The sequence below is a fragment of the Neophocaena asiaeorientalis genome, unplaced genomic scaffold (genome assembly GCF_003031525.2).
Source record: "Neophocaena asiaeorientalis asiaeorientalis breed wild unplaced genomic scaffold, Neophocaena_asiaeorientalis_V1.1 scaffold5, whole genome shotgun sequence".
Lineage (NCBI taxonomy): Eukaryota > Metazoa > Chordata > Mammalia > Artiodactyla > Phocoenidae > Neophocaena > Neophocaena asiaeorientalis.
In genome coordinates, this window is record NW_020174698.1 from 9,830,434 (window position 1) to 9,853,855 (window position 23,422).

At 38.0% G+C, this 23,422-nt stretch overlaps 1 pseudogene; it reads right to left on the minus strand.

Moving 5' to 3' along the window:
- Positions 1 to 15,414: 15,414 nt before the first annotated feature.
- Positions 15,415 to 16,026, minus strand: LOC112409149 (transcription factor BTF3 pseudogene; annotated as a pseudogene).
- Between the last annotated feature and the right edge of the window lie 7,396 nt (positions 16,027 to 23,422).

The window sequence follows — 23,422 nt, forward strand, 5'->3', positions numbered from 1 at the left end:
AGATATTAGAAACTGAAGGCTATTGAGCATGATTATAAGGTTGAAGGTTATTGAGCACGATTATAAGATTCTTTCATGAATCTTGCTCAAAAGTCTGTCAAGACTAAAGGAGGGCTTAGGGTAACAGATATTCTTGAGAGGCATAAATAACCAAAGAACTACCTGTCTCACCAACTACAACCAAAGAATTTAATCTAATAATATTTATTAAGTACCAAGTATGTGCAAGCATTTTGTTAAGATTAGGAATATAGCTGCAAACAAGGTATTTTCCCTACCCTCCTGGTGCCTACCAACAAATGTAGAAAAAGAGAAAAGAAGCAGATGATATGTGATCAGGCCCATGAGGAGTTAGTGTGGGGTGCTGTGGAAGCATAGAGGGAGAGTATCTAACCCAGGCTTAAAGTGTCAGGAAAGGCTTCCCAGAGAAAATGTTGTAGAAGGTGAGACAGGAGTTAGTTCAGCAAATAGTAGGGAAGACTGCTGGAAAAATGGTTAGGACTGATTAAGCAATTTCTTGCATGCTATCTCTGTATGATAACCATCAGTTGAATAGGTGGACATTTTAATGGCCCATTCCATGGATTAAAGTAAAGACAAGCTTACTAAGCAACCCACATTTACTTTACCTTTACTACAGAGAAGTGTTACCCTGTAGCAATTTAAAATTGCCTTACTACACGCTACAGATTAAATGCTTGTGTCCCCCAAAATTCATATGTTGAAACTTAATCATCAATGTAATGGTATTGATACCATGACCAGAGGTTCTTGGCCTTCCCCAATCAATGGAAATTGACTAGAAACCAAACAGGAAATTCAGGCAAGGCTTTATTGGGGCCTCTGCTGCAGCAGCTGGGGAGCAAAAACAAGTAACAGGTTCCCTTGCTCGCTCCCAAGGTGGGGCAGCTGGTTCTTTATATGGGGTGAGAATAGGGGTGTGTCCAGGGGTCCAGCCGAAGGGGTGGCTTAGGTGTTTTGCCCACTCCTCTGGTGTTGCTGAGTGCAGGGGGCATGCTCAGTACCCTGCTTTTGCTCTTCATAAGTCGCAATCGGTCTTTTTTTGGTCTTTTCGTATTTTTAATCCAGAATTTGGCACAACTGCAGGTGCATGTAGTTATTTTTAGTCCCATATTGTTTGTGTTTTGTTGCTGGAGGAGGTGTTTGTCCAGGTGCAAGCATTGCAGCACTTGCAGCAAAGAGTCCCAGGTCCCAGCCTGACTCAGTATTTGGAGATGGAGGCCTTTGGGGTGATTAGGTCATGAGGGTGGAGCCCTCATTAATGGCATTAGTGCCCTCACAGAAGAGACTCCAGAGAGCTCCCTTGACCCTCCCACCATGTGAGGACACAAAGAGAAGACGGCCATCTATGAACCAGGAAGCAAGCCCTCACCAGATACCAAATCTGCTGGTGCCTTGATCTTGGACTTCCTAGCCTCCAGAACTGTAAGAAATAAATTTCTGTTGTTTATAAGCCACTCAGTCTATAATACTTTGTTATAGCAGCTCGAACTTATTAAGACACAGTGTAATGTTCTGAAGCATAAACTCTTCAAGGGAAGAAGACCACAGTCATGTGAAGAGATGAAGGGGCAGAGAGAGAGAGAGATGTCAGAAATGAAATTTTCCTGCTCTGTTAAAAATCAGATGAGGAGACAGTTTTCAAATAAGACAAAATATTTCATTATAAGAAATAGCAATACCTAAAAAGGTCTGTTGAAGAAAAGACAAACTAAATTAAAAAGACCAAAAACTAAAAGCCAGGATTGCATTCTGTCAAGATATATACAAAAAGACTTCTACTTATAAAGTAAAAACTTGTAGAATTAAAGGATGAGCAATATAAAATACTTAAAATCTTGCAAGAAATCTTTTAAAACATGTCAGAGACCATGCCTGATCTCTGCCACTGCAAGAGGCTTTGAAGGAAGAACTTCCAAACATCAGACAGAAAAGAGTGCAAAAGCTACAAAAAGGTTTTCATGGGGATTTGGTAAACAAAAGAGGGAGAATTAGATGAAACAAGGAACACTGGACTAGAACTTAAAGATCTCTGTAATAGGCATGGAAAAATTGTCATACACTTTTCAAAAAGCATTGGCAGAAGATCCAACGGGTAAAACACATTAGAAAACCTGAGTTAATTCCATACTTGGGGAAAATTTTAATTTTTTAAATTTTTAGAAGAAAAATACATGCATAATATTTCCAGAAATATATTTATTTATTTGATAAGAGAGAATTTCCAATAAAGGAACATATACAATATAAGAAACACATTTCATAAATAAAATATTTTAGAAGAACAAATGGGTAATAAATGTGAGAACATTTTGCAGTGTACAAAGTAGAACACAGATGTAGAGCATTGTCATTAAAATACATGCTGTTTGAATCTCAGGTACTTATCATCTATAGGTAAAACTCACCATGTACTGTGTAATAGTGCGTGGTGGAAAAAAAATGGAAAAGGAGAAAAGAAAACGATTGTATCTTGTAAACCTCAGATAGCTCAACGATTAATTATCAAATTACAGGCAAACAACACGGCACATCTGCAATCACTTAGAAAGTCAAGCTTCATCAGATTAATAGTTGGCTGCTGGTGGTAAGACAATTATTTATTAAAATAAATCTTCCTTTCAAGAATTCTTTTTTTGTTTTGGTAACATAAAATTGTCTTCAAGTTAAATTCTAAACAATAGAACTTTCTTAGATATAGTCATGGCATCTTTGCTTTTCTTCCCCATTGCGCTTTTCCTAGCCTCTCCTCTTTGTATCAAACTACTTCTCTGCTATCCAAGAATAAAGATAGAATAGGGGCAGGAGAGTCATGCCTTTTGTTCTTCAAGTGTATCTATTAAGCTGCTGATTATCCCAAGCACTAGTCCAGGTGAACAAGAAATGTAAGGTCCCTGTTTTAATAAATCACACATGGTAGTGGGAGAAATAATAAGTGAAGATGGAAAGATAGGTAAGGTAGGTAGGTATGTATAAATGTGAAGAATATTAGAGGAAAATGCTATGCAAAGAATTAAAATAGAGTGACCAGAAGACTATTTCAAACAGGGTAATCAGGGCAAGCGTCTCTGAAGAACGGCCAAATCTAAAGTGTAGCAAGGAGCAGGCCATGTAAAAATTAGGGAGGAATTAATTCAGGTAGAAAGAAAAGAGTTAGTGAAAAGGCCCCAAAGTGAGCAAATGTCATACTTTTAAGATGTACAGAGTGGGAATGGAATGTTCCTGGAATAGTGGATGAGTGGGAAGATGGGATGCTCCTAGTGTGGGGTTGAAGAAAGATCATGTAGGATTTTGTAAGGCAGGGAAAGGCATTTGGGTTTTATTTTAAGAGTAATGGAAAGCATTTTGGGGTTTTTAACAAGTAAATAGTAGGATCTGGTTTATATTTTTAAAAAATGACCCAGCCTGCTCTGTGGGACAGAAGAGGAGGCCTGAAGACAAAGTAGGAGGTACAAACAGTGCTCAGGTGAGAGAAGATAGTGACACACTAGGGTGTTTGTAGAGCAGACAAAGGAGACAGATTTGGAGTTTTTAAAAGGTATTTTATTAGGAAAGATGTCATTTAGTGCAATATGTCAAATTGAGATACACCAGAACAAAAATAAGGTCTAGAAAGTGTACCAACATCATTTGCCCATAGAGTTTTCTGTCACAGAGTGCCTTGTAGAATTAGAGTTTAACAGAGAGCTAGTAAAAACTGAAGAATCTACTAATCATCTAACTTGCCTGTTGGACAATAGACCAATTACCAGTTTTCTGAGTGGCAGGAATTATCTGATTTTGAAGACCTAGTGTTTCAGATTATCCCTCTCAGTACAGTTTGGTGGTCCCAGGATCAGATATATTGTCAAAATCGATAAGGATAATGAAAGCAAGGCTGATGCACATTCTTGAGTACCTGCCTTTGCCAGAACTGTACTCTGTATTTTTTCATGTATTCCTAAGAACCCTGGAGGTAAGTATCCCCATTTAATAAGTGAGGCTTAGGGAAGCTGAATAACTTAACCAGGTTTATAGCTAGTAACAGAACAAAGATTCTAAACTGCCTAAATCAAGAATCCAATGCCTTTCCACTGTATTACTCCCTTTATCCTTTTAGTAGAAGGCCTACAATTTCTAGCAAATGTTCCCATATAGTTTGTATCCATGTGATGCCAAAATATTCAATCAAAACAAAAAAATAAACTAGTATATTGTATTTGTGTCAATGTCTTAAAAATAAAATCATATAGGCCTAGTGAATATTTTATCAAACTGTATTTTAATTACAAATTTTTTCAGTCAATTTTTCAAAGCTGTTAGTCTCATTAGTGAAATCAGTGCTTTGAGAGTGGCCAGAATAAGTGTTGGCCCAGGTGTTTTCCCTCTTTTTTATACATAAAATCAGTATCCCATAAAATCCTCACCTTTTTTCCCAAATCCTCACCACCTTCTTCCTTCCCTAATGACCTCCCAAGCTGTGATGCTAGAGGAAAAAGGGTTTAAAGTTACTTTAAGAGAAGAGCCTACAGAAGTGGCCTTCTATGAACCTCAAGTGTTTGCTCTTCAAAATTGTTGCTCTAACACACTGCCTTTTTTAGTATGATGCCACGTTCACTTCAGCTAGGACTTCTAACCTTTAAAAAATTATGCACATAGTAAAGATTCTCAATTAAGAAGATATATTCTGTGACTCTCATCTATAAAAAGAATGCAAAAAGTAATGAATAGTAGATAGTGAATAGTAATGCCTCCATTTTTTCCCTTTTTGAAAGAGCCAACAGGGCCCCTGTGTGCAGGAACACTATACAAATATTTTTAAGAAAATCTGATGGACTCTTGTTAAAAATGTTTGCTCAGATTCAATGTCTTTTCATGCTCCATTTTCTTAATTCGTAAAGATTTGGTCCACATTTGTCTTCCCTACCTGAATCATTTCCAAAACCTTTGCCTCTAAACTTCTTCCTTCCATAACTTCTACCCAAACTGGGATGCCAAAGGTTGAAACCATTTTTCAAAGAAAAGGTTTTAAACTAAACTTGATGTTATGTCCTTCTTTTCCAATCAAAACAAACAAAAATGATCTCTGCTCCTGGATTTAAAAACATTATAAAAGACACTTGGGATGAATTGACCATGGACTTGATATTAAATGATATTAAGCAATTACTGCTAATTTTATCAGGTGTGTTAATGTTATTGAGTCCAAGCTCACTCTGCTCGCCACCCGACAGGCCAATGAATCAGAGACGAGGTGTTGAGGCAAGGAATATGACTTTATTCGGAAAGTTGGCAGCCCGAGAAGAAGGCAGACTAGTGTCTCCGATAAACCATCCTATCGGGGTTTGGATGCCAGTTTCTTTTATAGCACAGAGAGGGGGAGGAGGTGAGGAATTAAAGTAAAAAGGCCATAAGTTTTGCAAATATTCCCTGGAATGGCCAGCCTCAGTGAGGGGATGTGTTAATTTCTTCTTCCTTGCAGCCATCCACAGGTGGGCAGGGTCAAATTGTCTCCCTGTGAGCTGAACAGAGACACTTTAGTTTAACTTTCGGGCAGAGGGGCAGGGTTCCCTGAGGCAGGCCATTATGTATGATTATAATAACAAAAGCAATGAAAAGCAAAGGTTAAAGTCAAAGAAACAGATCAAACATGGAGTCTGGTTTCGCTCTTCCCTGTTAATGGTATTAAGATCAGAATAGAAAGCATTTTATTCTTAGAAGAAGTATGAGAAAATAGTGATGGATGAAGTTTTATCATGTTCTTAAATTACCTCTAAATAATAATTTTAAAAAAAGGTCTTACATACTTACAGAAAGTTAAAGGAAACATGGCAAAAAAAATGTACTGTTGAATCTAGGCAGTCAGTATATGTGTTAATTAATTTGGTTAAAAATGATTTGGTCAAAAAATACTGTGGTTAGAAAACTTTTGCTTCATGTGGCTAAGTGGCAAATCAAAAGTCAGTGATATTTGAAACACACAGGAAAATAATCCCATCGAACTATAGTAAAGGTCAGTCCCTAAATTAATTTGCATGCCCATCTGCAAATTTTAACATAATCAAGTTATAGAATGTTGTCTGTCACAGTGCTCTCAATATACCCACAGATCACTAAGGGATCTTGTAAAAAATGCAGATTATGGGTCAGTGGTTCCAGGAGGATCTGACAGTCTTCATTTCTAACAAGCTCCAATAATGCTATCACTGCTGGTCCACGAACCACATTTTGAATTGTAAGGGTCTATATTATGCCAAATAACCAGTGAAAGTCAGATGCAAAGAGTACCTATTTCCCACCAAGCTGTTTATGGATGATAAAGTCTTTCCCATGCAGAGGCTTGTAGATGCTCTATGGGTCTATATATTTGGGATCGTGGAATCAACACGCACAAATAGCTGAGATTTCCCTTTTCGTGCATATGTCCATCAACATAGAGTTGTACTCAGTACTGCCCTCTTTTTAGATTAACTATGTACTGTGCAAATGTAAGTATAAAACAAAAATTCAACTTCAGTATAATTTTATATAATGTTCTAAATGGAAGGTTAAAAAATTTGTATTATTCTGAATATTTGGTAACATTCTTCTCAAAGATTCAATATTTTTAAGGCAAGTCTTTAACATTTGCTCTTATATTTTGGAATTCTATTAAATTAAATGTTTACCATTGATTATAATAGTAAAAAATGTATATTTTTATTAAATTAACTTCAGTTATTTGTCAATGCTATATCCATGATTCCTTTAATTTTTTGATAAAATTAGAAAAAATTGACAATCTACTTTTAAAATAAAGTTATATATAATAGTTTATATATAAATTTACTCACAATAGTGCACGTATGTGTATATAGATAGATAGATATAGATATAGATATAGATATAGATATACTATTGTGAGTAAATTGGAAGCATATTATGTATGGCTTGATGTGCCTGAGAGTGTTTTCATCCTTGACATAACTTAAAGCTTTAATGACTATGGCAGATTATATTTTTCCAAAAATGGAAACACCTATACAAATCCCATCCACGTGCTCTTTTTACAATGAGGCTGACACTCCTTCCACGAAAAGGTGATATCTATGTTTCGTCCCCTTAGATCTTCCTGGGAGCTTGTGACTGACCAGACCAATGTAATACATCAGAAGTGATACTCTGTGACTTCCAAGGCTAGGTCATTAAAAGGATACAGCTCTCCAGATGCTTGCCTTTTGGAATCCAGCCACGATTTTGTAAAGAAGTCCAGGCCACAAGGAGATACCACATGTGACTGTTGTAACCAACAGCTCCAGCTAGACCTAGAGCCAACATTCAGCATCAACTACTAGACATGCAAATGAACAGGTCAGATGCTTCTAGCTTCCAACTTTTGAGTCTCCTAGCTGAGACCCCAGACATAATGGAGCAGAGAAAAATCATCCCCTCTGTACTGTGAATTCCTAACCAACAGAATCTGTGAGAAATAATACATGATTATTTTGTATTAACCCACTAAGTTCTTGGGTTTTGTTACAGAGCAATAGATGATTAACATACATTTTGGTATCTGGAAGTAGGGCTGCTGCCATAACAAGAACCTAAAACTGCAGGAGTGGCTTAGAAACTGCATGATAAGCAAAAACTGGAAGGACTTTGAGGAGATTGTGAAAAACCTAAAGAGTCTTGAACCTAAAGAGTCTTGAAGGAGTCTGAGAGTCTACTACAAGGTTATTAGTGAGGGCAAAAATGAAATAAAGAAAACGCAGTTGGAAAAAGAAAGAGGATCTTGGTTATGCTGTGGCAAAGGGTTTAGCAACATTGTTGACTATGATTAGATGGAAATATAAAAATTGTAACTTATGAACTGGGTGATAGAGCCCAGGAGATTTCCAGGCAGTGTTGAAAGTGCCCCCTGGCTGCTTCTTCTGCTCATAGTAAAATATAACGGAAGAGAGAACCGAAAGGAAGGACTGTTAGATATTTTAAAAGGCAGGATTTGCAGCCTTTCCAGTCTGCAAATAATGTGCAGTCTTTGGGATCTTGGAACACAGAAGGAATTCAATTAATGTTAGTTTCTTTCTCCTTTCCCCGTTTACTTCATGAAGAAATGTTTGAAAATGCATAAAGAAACTTAGAAGTTGGTATGACGGTACATTCAGTAGTCTGAAAACGTTCAATAAATAAAGTCATCCTAAAATCCTAAAGAGAGGCTTCTTGAAATTGTCTTGAATCATTTATGCATCACTAAAATGATCCCTTTCTTAAAAATCTTTTCTCCACCTGCTCACAGGTTCTTGGTATTTCTTCTGTTCACTGTTTGGTTTTTTCACTTCTTATCCTCTGTAAAGATGAAAATCATCTTAAACAACTGATGAAGCATTGTGACTATGTTAACCACAGCCACGAGTTTGCTGACACTCTTCCCATTGAGAGGTTGCCTCAGTCCCCTCTCCTCAAGTTGTGGTGGGCTTTTTGACTTCTTTTTTCAATAGAGTATGTTGGACATGATACTATGTGAGTCCCAAGGCTAGTTCATAAGAGACCATGCAACCTCCCCCTCGGACTCAGGGAACACTCACTCTTAGAGCACTGAGCTGCCTTATAAGAAATCCAATTACCCTGACGCCACCATTCTGGAAAAGCCACATGTAGGCCCTCTTGGTGACAATCCCAGGTGAGCCTGACCCTCAGCTGTCCCAGTCAGACAGCAGATACGTGAAGAAGCTATCTTGAGAGTGATCCTCCCACTCCCAGCTGTCCCAGCCCTGACATCTGAGTCACCCCCAGCTATCTGAGTCCTTCCAGCTGAGATCCCAAACATATGGAGCAGAGAAGAGCAGTCCTTTCTGTGCCTTTCTGAATTCTTGATCCTCAGAATCCATGAGCATAAGAAAATGGCTTTTACTCCACTCAGTTTTGTGGTAGTTTGTTACACAACAATCACCAACCAGAAGAAGCATTTTCAGTCACCGACATCTTATTCATGCATTTAACATTTATCAAGGGTCTAATGAGGCAAGACGTTGTACTAGCTTTATCTCAGGTTGGATGAATTTCTCTGATTCCTTCTGGAGATCAGGTTCTGCTGGAAGTTGTATTGTGGAGGCACTGGGCACTGGGCAAGATGCTAAATATATCTGGATGCTAGGCATGACTAAGCTGAGGGGCAGCACAAAGGACAGAGGATAGAGGAAGAATGGGAACAAGAGAGAATAGCGGCCAAAAAACCCCAAAAATTACCTCAGATTTTTTTTCCTTGACCTGATCTGACTGTGCAAATTGATATCTGGCCCAGAAAGCCACCCTGAAATGGCAGAGGTACCTTGGTTTCACCCAAAGAGTGACCTAGTTACTAAAGACAATCAAGCTTCATTCAGTAGTTATTTCTGGATGGCAAAGATAGATGGTTTATCAATTAAGCACGTTTGTCATAATGACTAAGGACTGGAGTTTAATGTAGCATAACTTTATGAAATGAAATAAAGCAATGATATTTCACTTTTCACAAATATGTGCGAATAGTCAGATATAGTCAAAGGCTCCTCAGTCGTGTGCAATACAGACATAATTACTTCTCAATAGCTTTAAAAGCCTCTGTAGAGAGTGTCTACAAAAGGCATTTCTGAAAGAGTGGACTAAAGGGGGGAAGACGGGAAAAGCCTTAAAATTGTAAAAATAAGCCTCCATAAAAATGTGTTGGATGCTTGCCTCATCCAAAATGGAAAGATGTAGATATAATCTTTTCTTGGAAAAATCTTTATGTGACCATTTAATGCTCTTTATGTATCATGATCCTTTCATTTTAAGTTAAAGCTATTCAACACGACACAGTCTATTTTACAGTCTAGGTGATTATTAAATGTCCCTCCCTTCCCTTGCTCATCATAACTTCTTGAAAATAGTTTACACTTGTATCTGCCATGTCTACTCCTCTGCACTCCTTACTGAGAAGGGGGTTCCCTTGCAATCTTACTGTGTTCCTACCATCTATGGGAGTTGCATGCGTTGGGTCTCTCTCCAGCTGCAAATCCAATGAACTCTTAGTTCTTATCTGATCTAGCATTTACCTCTGTTACCTATACATCTTCTTATTACCTAATAGTACATACGTATCATTAGATATATAATTTTAGTCAATGACAAAATAATGTATACTTGTTGCAAAAAAAAAAAAATTGAAAACTCTACTGAAGAGTATAAAAAGTTCTCTCCTCACTATCGCTCCATCCCACTTGGGGGAACCAATGCTCACAGCTGAGGCTGATCAGACCAGACATTTTTCTGTGCACATCTAGTATATAATCTAAAATTTCAAATCCAAACTGCAAGAGGATTTGAGACTAAAGAATAAACCATCCTTCACCCTCAATCTTACTCCTCATTTTTGATAACCACTTATACAAAGTTATGTTTCTTTTGGTGGTTATATCCATAATGTTTATATTTATTCATTTAGTTATTTATCAAGTTAAACTACATCTAACTGCTACCCCTACCATGAAGAATGAGGAGTTTTGCTGACTTACACTGCTTTCTCACTTCCCTATTTCCACAAGGATTTCCCACCTTAAACTCTAAAGGCCTATTTTTATTTATTACGTTTTTAAAATTTGCTAATGTGTGTCTTCAAATAAAACACAACCTTCTATTTCTTGACTCATCCATTTTAGGCATTGTCTCATACTTTGTAACATCTGATTTTATATCATTTCTCTTCTCTTCTTAAAACTAAAAGTAGCTAACTCTGCTTTGTCTGTAGGTTAATCAAAAACCCCAGCATTTATAATATTACACTTATTTAGATATAGTTCCCTGCAAAATCAAACAGTGACTGGACAGTGAGTGGAGATGGGGATTGCAGGGGCCATTAATTTTGTTCAGCTGGAAGGAGCACATAACTAACAAACAGGGAAGGGGGCAAGGCACATTGCTTATGTTTGTTTATTTTTATGATGCTATACTTTCTTTTTATCACTAAGGTCACTTAGCTTCTTAATCACATTTTATTACAGGAAATTATTTTTGGAGCCATCTTATTCGCTGTTCTAATTTGCACTCTAAACCTACTATATCACTGTCATCCTGGAATTATTTTTCCTTTTTTAAAATCTTCTGCTACCTATCCTAATATTTTTACTGATACCTTGTTCTGAAAAAGAAATAATGTAGCAAACCATCTTCTCAATACTCTTAAGATTGCAATCTAGCATTTGAAACTTTCCTCCTTTGGACTGACTTGCAGAAGACATCTCATTTTCAAGAAAATCTCGGGGGACAATAATCTTAAAAGTGGTGTTGGAGTAGATTTCTTTTCACATAGAAATGGAAGTGAAAATTTGTAACCTCAAATAATAGGCAATATTGAGTAGCTGCAATTTTAGTATTTGGAAAGCATTAATATTTTATAAAGAATGACATTTTACTTATTACTAATGTTTGTAATAACAAGATTATTAGTTCACTCAACGAATATTTATCAAGAACTCAGTATGTTCTTAGCAGTTTTCCATGTTCTGGGGATACAGCAATGAAGAGCTCCTCACAAATTTTATTCCAGCAGTGAGGCAGAGGCAAAAGATAAGAAACATATAAATAATTAAATACATTACTACGTACATCAACTGTTGATTGATGCTAGGAAGGTGGGATAGAGAGTGCTGGGGAATGGAGGATGGGGATGGAGTTTTAGGTAGGCCATGCCTTGGGTGAGGGGGCTTGTTTTTTAACCTTGTATAGCCTCTTTTCTTCGTTTTGTTTTAATTTTTTAATTTCAAAATAATCAGAAATTACAGAAAAGTTGAAGGTACAATACAAAGCATATGTTTTTCTGAATCACTTGAGAGTAAACTGCTGACTCAATTTTCTATCACTTCTGAATGCTGTAGTGTATGTTTCCTACAAAACAGGGATTCTACTACACAACCATAATATACAATAGATTAGGTATTCTGTTTCATGGATCTCACTTTCTTTTCCCTTTTTCTCACATTCCTTTGTTGTTTTGTTGGATAAATAGAGAGTAAGTCTTCCAAAGAGGATGGTTGACAAGCGGTAAAATTTTCTAAGTCTTGCATATCTAAAAACGTCCTTAGTTTACTGGAACTCTTAATTGATAGTTTGGCTGAGCATTTACTTCTAGATTACACATCACATTTTTCTCAGACCTCAGTGTTCAAGCATATAGTGTCTCTGATGAGAAGCTGCATTTCCATTTATTAGAGGCAGTAAGTGGAGGCTTTTGGGATCTTTCTACTTTTCCTGAATCTCTGTCTAGGTATGGTTTTTCTTCTTCATTCATGTCCTCCTCATTCTGTGTGCCCTTTCAAGCTGAGGATCCATGTGTTTGTGTCTCAGAAATATAGTTTCATCCATTATTTCTCCAATAATTTCCTTAAAATATTCCCTTTTCTTTCTGAAACTTTTTTTGAAAGACTGTAGTTCTCCTAGATAGATCCTTTAAGACTTTAAAGTTTTCTTCTATACATTCCTATTTTTCTTTTAGGCTAATTTCTAGATTTCCTCAGGCTTTTATTCCAGCACTTCTTTTTAATTTTTCAAGAAAATTTCAGACATCATATTTTTAAATTTCCAATATTTCTTTATTGTTCCTTAGTGTTTATGAAGATATATATGAAATTATATTCTGTGTCCTGAATAATTAGTTTCTTTCAAAGATTCCTTGGTTCATATTGGCACTGTGCATATGTGTGTATGATTATTTTTCCTCTAATATGATATGTGTCCATTTAAACTCATGAACTGAGGACTACTTACTTGGAACACGTTGCTGACCTGGTTTCCCTCTGCCGGCATGTAGTTCTCTTCCCCACTAGGCCTCTCTTCAGTGAGAGGGATGGACTGTGAGCTCTGAGCCCACAGACAGCTTTCCTTTAAACTGTGTAAGCAGACAGCAGGGAGCAAGCTAGGCCCACTATCTGGGTTTTATTTTGGGAATCCCAAACCAATTCCTTTGGCAAGCAGTGCTTACGGAACAGGTGCTAACTTGTTGTCTCTAACAACCGTTTAGAGACAAACATCAACCTTGATATCGGAGCCATAACCTCTCGTGAAACTGGAGCTTTTATCTCTAGGTTGGAAGCATTTTGGAGGCACCACCATTAGGGAGCTTGGCTCCTGCCTCCACAGCAACCTCTGGGTGTGCACATCTGGCTGTGCTTCTGCTCCTGTATTCCTTAATATACCACATACTTTCCATCTTCCAGAAATTCATCAAGGTTAATGGTTTGCGTATGTCTCTGCCTCACTGGAGAACTGTTATAAATTTCTTACCCTTGGTACTTCTAAATTTTATTTCCATGGGATTTGTGGAAGAAGAGATAACGTATGTGCAACCTGTCATCTTGAACCAGAAGCCTCACTTCCTCAAAGTCCTCTCCCCCTAGCCTGCTCTCTGCCACTTCTCTGACATTTATTTGTCCCAGTTAGCTCTGCCTTCTTTTCTTTTATTCCTCCCTGAAGGTTTATGCTCCATCCTTGTCTATCTCCTCTTTTTCTTCTATGTGTTTTCTGTGGATGATTTTTACTCACTCCCATGGATTTAACTACCACTTTAAGCCAATGAACCCATTATACATGACAGCTCTTCTCTCTCTTTTGGACTCCAGTTTTGTGTTCTCTACTCACTATGGTCATTAATACCATTTTATTTTTTTCATCCAATCAGGAAATGGCATACAATCAATCCTATTTTAATTAATTAGTTAATTAATTAACTGGTGAATGCTTAAAGGATCTAGAACTGGTTTTAAGATAATCTTTCTACTACACCATAGTATTTCCCATTTACTTTTCACAAGTTCAATAATTGATGAATTATTTGCTCATCTTGGTGTGAGGTCAACCCTGGGGCTTATCTTTACAAAAATTTTTATATAACCTATTTTCCAGTAATACAATATATTCAAACTTCATATATGTCTCCCTCTCAAAAATTGGTTCTTTGCTTGAGAGGAGCAAAGAACCACACCTGTTTTCAGTTTCCAGTTACAATCTAGCATTGTAATTCTATTTCTAATTTCAGTTATTATAATCAAACTTCTGTTATATGAAGTTTTTGAAGCTACACACTCAAAGCAGAAGTTTTCACTTACCTAACTGGCTACCAATACAAGAGTAGATTCAATCCATCTGTCCCTAAGTGGATATGTGTATCTCTGCCAGTCGGCCCTTTGTTTTGGGTTTAAATTACCCTTTTTAAGCCTGATTTCTCATGGAAGAAAAGCTAATAACATTTACTCTTCTAGTCTGAGCATTTCAACTATAATAACTTTTGATACTAGGCATAGATTCTATCCAATCTGTCAGGATGAGGAAAAGCTTCAAATTAGCTAAGATTCCCCACAACTATGGATTCTTTAGGTGCTGAAAAACAAACAAATAAATAAACAACAAAAAAAGGGTTTTTGTCCACACTGACCCCTAATAAAGTGGTGTAGTGTAGACAGTGATAGCTCTTGTTCCAGCTCCAATCACTAATGGGTACAGCCAATCTGCCCCCACAATCAAGGGTTCCAAGAATGGTTACTCACATATTCTCCCAATTACATCATAAAACCTTTCTTACATTTGAGAAACTCTAGGCAGATGGAATTTTCACAGATTTGGAATCATATGTCAACCTTTCCCTGGATATTCTAAATAGAAAACACCTCATATGAGTAATAGTAGTAATATTAATAAAAGCTAAAGTATTTTGTGGGCTAGGCACTACTCTAAGCTCGTTACGTAGACTATTCCATTTAATTTTTGCAATAACTTTTTGGGTAGTTCTTATTATTACTTCATAAAGAATTGAGGCTTAGAAAAGTTAAATGTCTTGCCCAAACCGTTTCCCCAGTTCATAAATGATAGAACAGCGACTTGAACACTGGCAGTCTGGTAACAGAGCACACTTTTTTAACCACTAGGCAAGGATATCAAACAAATTTCATCTCGTATGTCAACTGTGATTGATAGTGACTACATGGAATAACTGCTGAAAAAACTTGGTCACCAGATTCCAGGTGATAGAGTGCCAAAATGAGCAATGATGTCAACTATGAGCACATTAAACTTGTGGACCTTTTTCTAGGTACTCGCTCTCCTGGGATATGTGAAAGAGAGAGAGGCAGAGAGAGAGATTGACTGACTGATTATTGACCTGTGTATTTATAAACAACTCTCAGAAAAAGCATAATTTAGGTTAGAGAAAGTCACAGAATGTACCAAACCCTGCCAGCAATTTGTCTTTCTCTATGTTAGCTTATAAGAAAAAACTACTAGTGATTTGAATATTTTCTTTTTTGGAAACTTTATTAACCTTTGTTTCAAACTTTATTCCCAGGCTTCTTCAGCTTAATTAGCTGCAAAGAATGACATTGTATTAAGCAAAAACTGAAAAGAGCTGCAGTGTCCAGGGGCTTGGGCTTAAAAATATTAGAGATCTAGATTTTATCAGATCCATAAACAAAATTTTAAAAAGCAGTCATAATATAAAATAGCATCTCCCAGTAACTTCTTCAAGATTTATCTTCTTCAGAAGTTGACTCAATTCAGTTTGCTTCATTCTTGGAAGCCTCATCAAAATTCTCCACAAGCTCTGGAACTTCATCATCATCATCCTCTCCAGTAGCAAGTGGTGCTTTTCCATCCACAGATTGTTTGGGCAGAGCTTCAGCCAGTCTCCTTCAACTGGTCAGACTGTCTGCGCCAAGCTGGTTTAAGGTGCTGGGTAGCATTTCTGTCAGCTGCTTTGTCTCAGCATGGCCTGTAATGGTGAAAATGTTTGCTGCCAGAGATGCCTGAACTTTAGGGTTGTTAAGATGGATCACTGTTCCTTGGTTTGTGAACATATTCACCTCTTCAATACCAGAGATATTGTTCACCCCTAACTTCTTTAAAAAGAACTGACATTTTCTGTAGTCTTCTGTGGCTGTTCTATGAACCACCTTCTTTCTGTGAGCAGTTAGTTCCTTTCCCACCAATGCACACTTGTGCCTGCAGTTTGGCGAGTTTCTCTTGGTTCATGATAGCTTCTTTCATCTTGTTGGAGCAGAAATGGGGCCGTGCGGGGGACTAGGGTTGGCGATCAGGGGGTCTCGGGCAGACCAGCTGAGATAAGGCGCACACACGCAGGGACGCAAGATGGCAGCTAGAGCGATTTGAATTTTTGTTCTACTTTATTTTCCTTCTCCCACACACTTATGGAGTTTTTTGTTTTTGTTCTTTAATGAAAGAAGTAGCATAAGGGGGAAAGATAAGAGACAAGATGCTTAGAAAACCATCCCCTGGATGATTGAATCAACTGGTTCAATTCCAAGGAAATTTCCCAAAAAATAGAGACGATTTTAATTTCTTTTCACAAGGCTCAGATAGTGGTAACTTGTATAGACAATTAAGACCTAAATGTGGTGGGATAATACTTCTGTGATATTCACCCATGTTCCTTTTTTCCTTCCAGAATTTCTTGCTTTCCTTTTCCCTAATTTGAGCAGACCGTCTGCTCCACGTTCCTTGACTTAGGGTTGATTTAAGGAAAGTTTTCCTAGTTGTTGTTAAATAGATTTTTTTTAATTGAAGGTAATCTGACTTTTATCCAGACTAGAAAATCTTTTTTCCAGCAGGGGAGATGGAGAAAGATGGAACGAAGGTCAAATGAGAGCAAAAACCTCCCTGGATCCCAGAGAGAGGATCTTGTACCCCACTTCTCAGAGGGAAAGCCCAAGGGAGAAAGATCTGAGTGTTTATGGAGCACTGAAACAAAAGGTACCTGGTTCCTAGGAAAAGCTTCCAGAAACAACAAATTGTCTATACTTGTTCTAAGAGTTGTTTATAGATACACACATCAATAATCAGTCTGTCGGTCTGTCTGTCTTTCTTTCTCTAGGTAGACAAGTACCTAGAAAGGGAAAGGCTCTGTGACACCTTCAGTTGAAAAGACCATGAACAGCCTCACAGAGATGGGTGAGAGAAGCAGAAAGATTCCTTGCTCCTATGAGTGATACAGAATCAGGAAAAAGAGCCCTCACAACCAAAGAAAGTATGCCTAGGGAGCTGAGGACATCCTGGCAGCAAACCAAGTGGAGTGATAACTTAGGACAAATTAGGAGAGTAGATATCTCATTTGCTATCTCCATGCAAATATGACAGAGAGACCACATGGATCCCCTCCCCCAATGTCTTTTATCCTCTCCAAATTCTTAGATATATTCTTAAATATATATCCTAAAGAAATGTGAAGGAAGGGAAATCCCAAATTAATGGAAATATTCTACCCCACTATAAGAGAAAGAGAGTGCAACATAGAGAATAAGCTGAATTATATAAAAATTTTAGGGCTTCCCTGGTGGCGCAGTGGTTGAGAGTCCGCCTGCCGATGCAGGGGACGCAGGTTCGTGCCCCGGTCCAGGAAGATCCCACATGCCGTGGAGCGGCTGGGCCCGTGAGCCATGGCCGCTGAGCCTGCGTGTCCAGAGCCTGTGCTCCGCAACGGGGGAGGCCAAAACAGTGAGAGGCCCGCGTGCCGCAAAAAAATAAAAATAAAAAAAAAAAATTTTAAACATATATATGTATTTTTTAATAAATTTATTTATTTTTGGCTGCGTTGGGTCTTCGTTGCTGCACGTGGGCTTTCTCTAGTTGTGGTGAGCAGGAGCTACTCTTTGCTGTGGTGCGCAGGCTTCTCATTGTGGTGTCTTCTCTTGTTGCGGACCACAGGCTCTAGGCACGTGGGCTTCAGTAGTTGTGGCACACGGGCTTAGTTGCTCAGCGGCATGTGGGATCTTCCTAGATCAGGGCTCGAACCTGTGTCCCCTGCATTGGCAGGAGGATTCTTAACCACTGTGCCACCAGGGAAGCCCTAAACTTATATTGTTACACTCAATTTTAGAGTCAGAGATTCATCCTGACTACATCTATTTTTACAATCTAAGAAGTGATTAGGAAGAATGGGTGTTCATAGTAATTAATGGTAAGATAATTTCTTACCTTGTAGTGACTGAATACAAGTTAGATACAAAGAAGTAAAATTAAATTTAGATATTAATCAAGTAATCTAATAAGGTAATAATAGATTACAAGAGTGTGAAATCATATTCATGATGAAGTGGGCCCACATCACTCTAGGACATAAACATTAGACCAAACCAGGCAATGAAAGGTTTCAATGAGAATCCATCACAGAAGGGCCTGTAGTTTGTTTAATCTTGCCTTTCTATACTATGTTCTATATCCTATACCATGTCAAATACTTAAGGGCTAATGCAAACATTTTCTAAACCTAAACTTCCAAACAAGAGAAAGTTTACTTCCCAAGTATAACTGGGTAAGTCCATTTAGAGGAATTCTTACTCAGGTCACAAGTGTCTACTTAAGGAATCAAAGTAATAAATTATTGAATAAGACCCCTGTGGCATGTGCAAATACACATACTTCAGGTACCAACACACTCACACAGAATAATTTAACAAGCTCTGCCTACAGAGCCAAGGCAGAGAGAAGGGGGACTCAACTGTCAAGCATATTTTCGACCAACCAAATTCCTGCATATGATTCCAAATAGTCAGGCCAAAGAAAACAGCTATCCTTGCCTAGCTGGAAGAGATTGGTTAGAGCCAGTAAAACTGCTAAGTACTACTTGGTTGCCAAGGGGAAAAAAAGTGAATTTGTTAAGCTTTGAAAGCAGGAACTCAATTTTGTTTAAAATATCCACTCACCAAAAAGAGTCTTTGAAAAGCAACGTACTATTCAGGCATTTTGACACTTCCCCTTTTTCTAAGGACGCAGGAACATGTTACAGATAACCTAAGTTCTTAAGGATGCAAAATTTTGATAATGTACTCAACTACAGAGTAAAGAGCTTTGCTGAGACTCTGGCTTAGGTGAGCTCATCTCTAGATACAATCATGAGATAGAGTCTCCTCCTCAGTAAGCCATGACTCTCATCATAATGGGCATCTGGCTATCTTCTAATTGATTGTGTGAGGGTCTCTTGCTTCAAATGGCCCACCTAGGTATTCATACTATATGCAGTATTCATGTTCTGAAGCTGGATCAGGTGGAACGTGATATTAAAATATTTACGGTGGTACTTTAAATATTTAAAGTGGTACTTCTCAAACTTTCTTACTGGAATAATTATAAGGATAAGGAAAGTAAGAACTCTATAGGCAGACCCAAGAGTTTTCATCCACATGTTGAATTTCTTTGAATCCATTTTTTGTTTTTGACAATTCATGTGGTTATCTTGCTCTATTCCACATTTTTGTAATATACTTTAATGTAAATATAATAGAGGGTAAAATTTCTGTCTCAGAAAGATGTATTTTGTTGACTCTGTGATTTCAAGCACTCATCAATACATCAAGACTACACACTAGCTTGGAAAGCAAGGCTTTTGGGTCATTTTAAATTATTAGAGGTTTAATCACAGTCTTTGAAGAAAGCATGGATAAAATAGGTTGTCACTGTAATTGCTACTGATATGATTTGAAAAAATATATATTCATTTTTAAAGATTTAAATACTGATATTTATGGAATATTACATATTAATAAACATATCTGTTTCTTCAGTAGCACAAATGACTTGCAATTACTGGTTAAAATTTTTGAAAATACAAAGAACAAGGGTGATACAGACTATCCTTGTAAATCTGGTATCTTTTCAATTCCCTTTTAGAAGTACATGAATTTATTCCATGATTCCTTATCCCTGGGGCCTGTTCTCAGTCAAGAGACAACCATCTTACTCAATAAAACAAATTCTAATGAGTTGTAACTGCTAATTAATATATTTAAATTTAAAAATTGTAATTATTGTGTGATTCTGGTTTTAAGAGTCACTTAAATTATTAAATTAAATAAATATGAAAACAGTAAATAAAATCCCACCTTGCCATGGAAATTTTGTAGACATTTATCTTTCCAGGTAGATAAAGATCTAAAATTTCACATTCTGTTTTGAAAATTTTTTCAAATTGTATGTTGAATTCTTTTTTTTTTTTTTTTTGACAACCACTGCGCCACCAGGGAAGCCCGGTACTCTTCCTTTTTAAGAAAACATTAAAACTTATATTTTATGACTGCAGTGGAATAAAGAAAATATAATACAGGCTGGATTCCATTATGATATATCATTATCATATATTCATTTTTTCTCCTGATTTTAAAAGAAATTAAAATTAAAATCTTTTTGTGGACCCCTAAAAGTATTGTAGGCATGAGGTACTACTGTGCCTACTGGCTAATATATGCCAACCCTGCCTATGGCAGATAATGCTAGTTAATCCCCAAATGCTATTCACCTCTTCTTCTAGAATAATGAAACCCCCAGTTTTTAGCCAGACACATGGCCATCCAAAATAAAGTCTACAGTTCCCAGCCTCGCTTGCAGCTATGTGAGGCCAGATATCAAGTTTCATCAATGACACGTGAGCAATGATCACAACTTCCAGGTAGTGTTCTTTTTCCCTGCATTTGGAATTCAGTAGTGGTAAGAGTGAGTCATTCAGGGGACTTCCCTGGTGATCCAGTGGTTAAGACTTCGCCTTCCAATGCAGGGGGTGCGGGTTCAATCCCTGGTCAGGGCACTAAGATCCCACATGCCTCTGGCCAATAAACCAAAACATAAAACAGAAGCAATACTATAACAAATTCAATAAAGATTTTTAAAATAGTCCACATCAAAAAGAAAAAAAAAAATCTTAAAAAAAAAAAGAGTGAGTCATTCAGGCTATGGAATTGGGGACAACACTCTAGGGACAATGGAACAATCAGACAGCAAGAGCCTGGGTCTCTGATGTCTCATGGAGCCTTGATGACTTCCCAGAGCAGTCACAATACCAGCCCAGATTTTATATGAATGAGAAATAAATTTCTATTCAGTTCTATTCAGTTTAAGTCCCAGCTATCTGGGGACTTGGTTACATGCAGCCAAACCTATATTCAAATAGAATCACCTTTCACACTGAGGAAACTGAGGCACAGATGTGATTTTTCTCAATGTGATTTAGTACAAACTAAAACATAGCAAAGGTCAATCCTGACCTATCAATATTCAAAACCTATGCTCTATTCACTGCCTTCCCATATTGTCTTCTCCCTTCAGAGAAACAAAAAGCTGGAGAACAAAGCAACTATGAGAGAAAGAAGAAGATCATAAACTTTATGAAGCAATAAGTGTCATCAAAAAAGAATCCAAAAAAAAGACAAATGGAAAGAAAAAAATGAAACAAATTCAATGTGAATTTTTGCCAGAACTACATGACGTGGCAATTTGCATTATGACTACTTAAAAGAAGTATTAGAAACTTTCCAAGAAAGGAACAGTTCACATAAATGATGGATTCAGTACATTTTGCTTAATTGTCAGTTTTGACGATAAGTATATATATTATATTTTTGCTCATATAATTTCTGATTTTAACTGACACAAAGCAAGACACTGAGGTTAGAGTCCACAAAACGTACCTGGAAAAAGCATCTTAGTAAGAAATATTTCCAGAGATTGGTTCCAGATGGTGGAGTAGAAGGATGTGTGTTCACTCCCTCTTGTGAGAGCACCAGAATCACAACTAACTGCTGAACAATCATTGACAGGAAGACACCGTAACTCACCAAAAAAGATACCCCACATACAAAGACAGGAAAAGCCGCAATGAGAAAGTAGGAGGGGCGCAATCACAATAAAATCAAATCCCATAACTGCTGGCTGGTGACTCACAAACTGGAGAACAATTATACCACAGAAGTCCACACACTGGAGTGAAGGTTCTGAGCCCCATGTCAGGCTTCTGAACCTGGGGATCCGGCAACGGGAGGAGGAATGCCCAGAGAATCAGACTTTGAAGTGTGGTGGGATTTAATTGCAGGACTTCGACAGGCCTGGGGGAAACAGAGACTCTACTCTTGGAGGGCACACACAAAATAGTGTGTGCATCGGGACCCAGAGGGAAGGAGCAGTGACCCCACAGGAGACTGAATCAGACATACCTGCTAGTGTTGGAGGGTCTCCTGCAGAGGTGGGGGCTGGCTGTGGCTCACCATAGGGACAAGGACAGTGGTGGCAGAAATTCTGGGAAGTACTCCTTGGCGTGAGCCCTCCCCGAGTCCACCATTAACCCCACCAAAGAGCCAGGTAGGCTCGAGTCCTGGGTCACCTCAGGCCAAACAACCAACAAGGAGGGAGCCCAGCCCCATCCATCAGCAGACAAGCAGATTAAAGTTTTACTGAGCTCTGCCCACCAGAGCAGCTCTACCCACCACCAGTCCCTCCCATCAGGAAGCTTGCACAAGCCTCTTAATAGCTGCATCCACCAGAGGGCAGACAGCAGAAGCAAGAGCAACTACAATCCTGCAGGCTGTGGAATGAAAACCACATTCACAGAAAGATGGACAAAAGGAAAAGGCAGAGGACTATGTACCAGATGAAGGAACAAGATAAAACCCCAGAAAACCAACAAAATGAAGTGGAGATAGGCAACCTTCCAGAAAAAGAATTCAGAATAATGATAGTGAAGATGATCCAGGACATTGGAAAAAGAATGGAGGCAAAGATCGAGAAGATGCAAGAAATGTTTAACAAAGACCTAGAAGAATTAAAGAACAAGCACCTAGAAGAATTAAAGAACAAACAGAGATGAACAATACAATAACTGAAATGAAAAATACACTAGAAGGAATAAGTAGCAGAATAATTGAGGCAAAAGAATGGATAAGTGTGACCTGGAAGACAGAATGGTGGAATTCACTGCTGCGGAAGAGAAAAAAGAACGAAAAGAAATGAAGACAGCCTAAGAGACGTCTGGGACAACATTAAAGGTACCGATATTCTCATTATAGGAGTCCCAGAAGGAGAAGACAGAGAAAGGGCCCAAGAAAATATTTGAAGAGATTATATTTGAAAACTTCCCTAATATGGGAAAGGAAATAGCCATCCAAGTCCAGGAAGCACAGAGAGTCCCAGGCAGGATAAACCCAAGGAGAAACACGCCGAGACACATGGTAATCAAATCGACAAAAATTAAAGACAAAGAAAAATCATTAAAAGCAACAAGGGAAAAATAACAAATAACATACAAGGGAACTCCCATAAGGTTAACAGCTGATTTCTCAGCAAAAACCCTATAAGCCAGAAGGGAGTGGCACAATCTATTTAAAGTGATGAAAGGGAAGAACCTACAAGCAAGATTATTCTACACAGCGAGGATCTCATTCAGATTCGACAGAGAAATCAAAACCTTTACAGACAAAGAAAAGCTAAGAGAATTCAGCACCACCAAACCAGCTCTACAACAAATGCTAAAGGAACTTCTCTAAGTAGGAAACACAAGAGAAGAAAAGGACTGACAAAAACCAACCCAAGGGGCTTCCCTGGTGGCGCAGTGGTTGAGAGTCCGCCTGCCGATGCAGGGGACATGGGCTCGTGCCCCGGTCCAGGA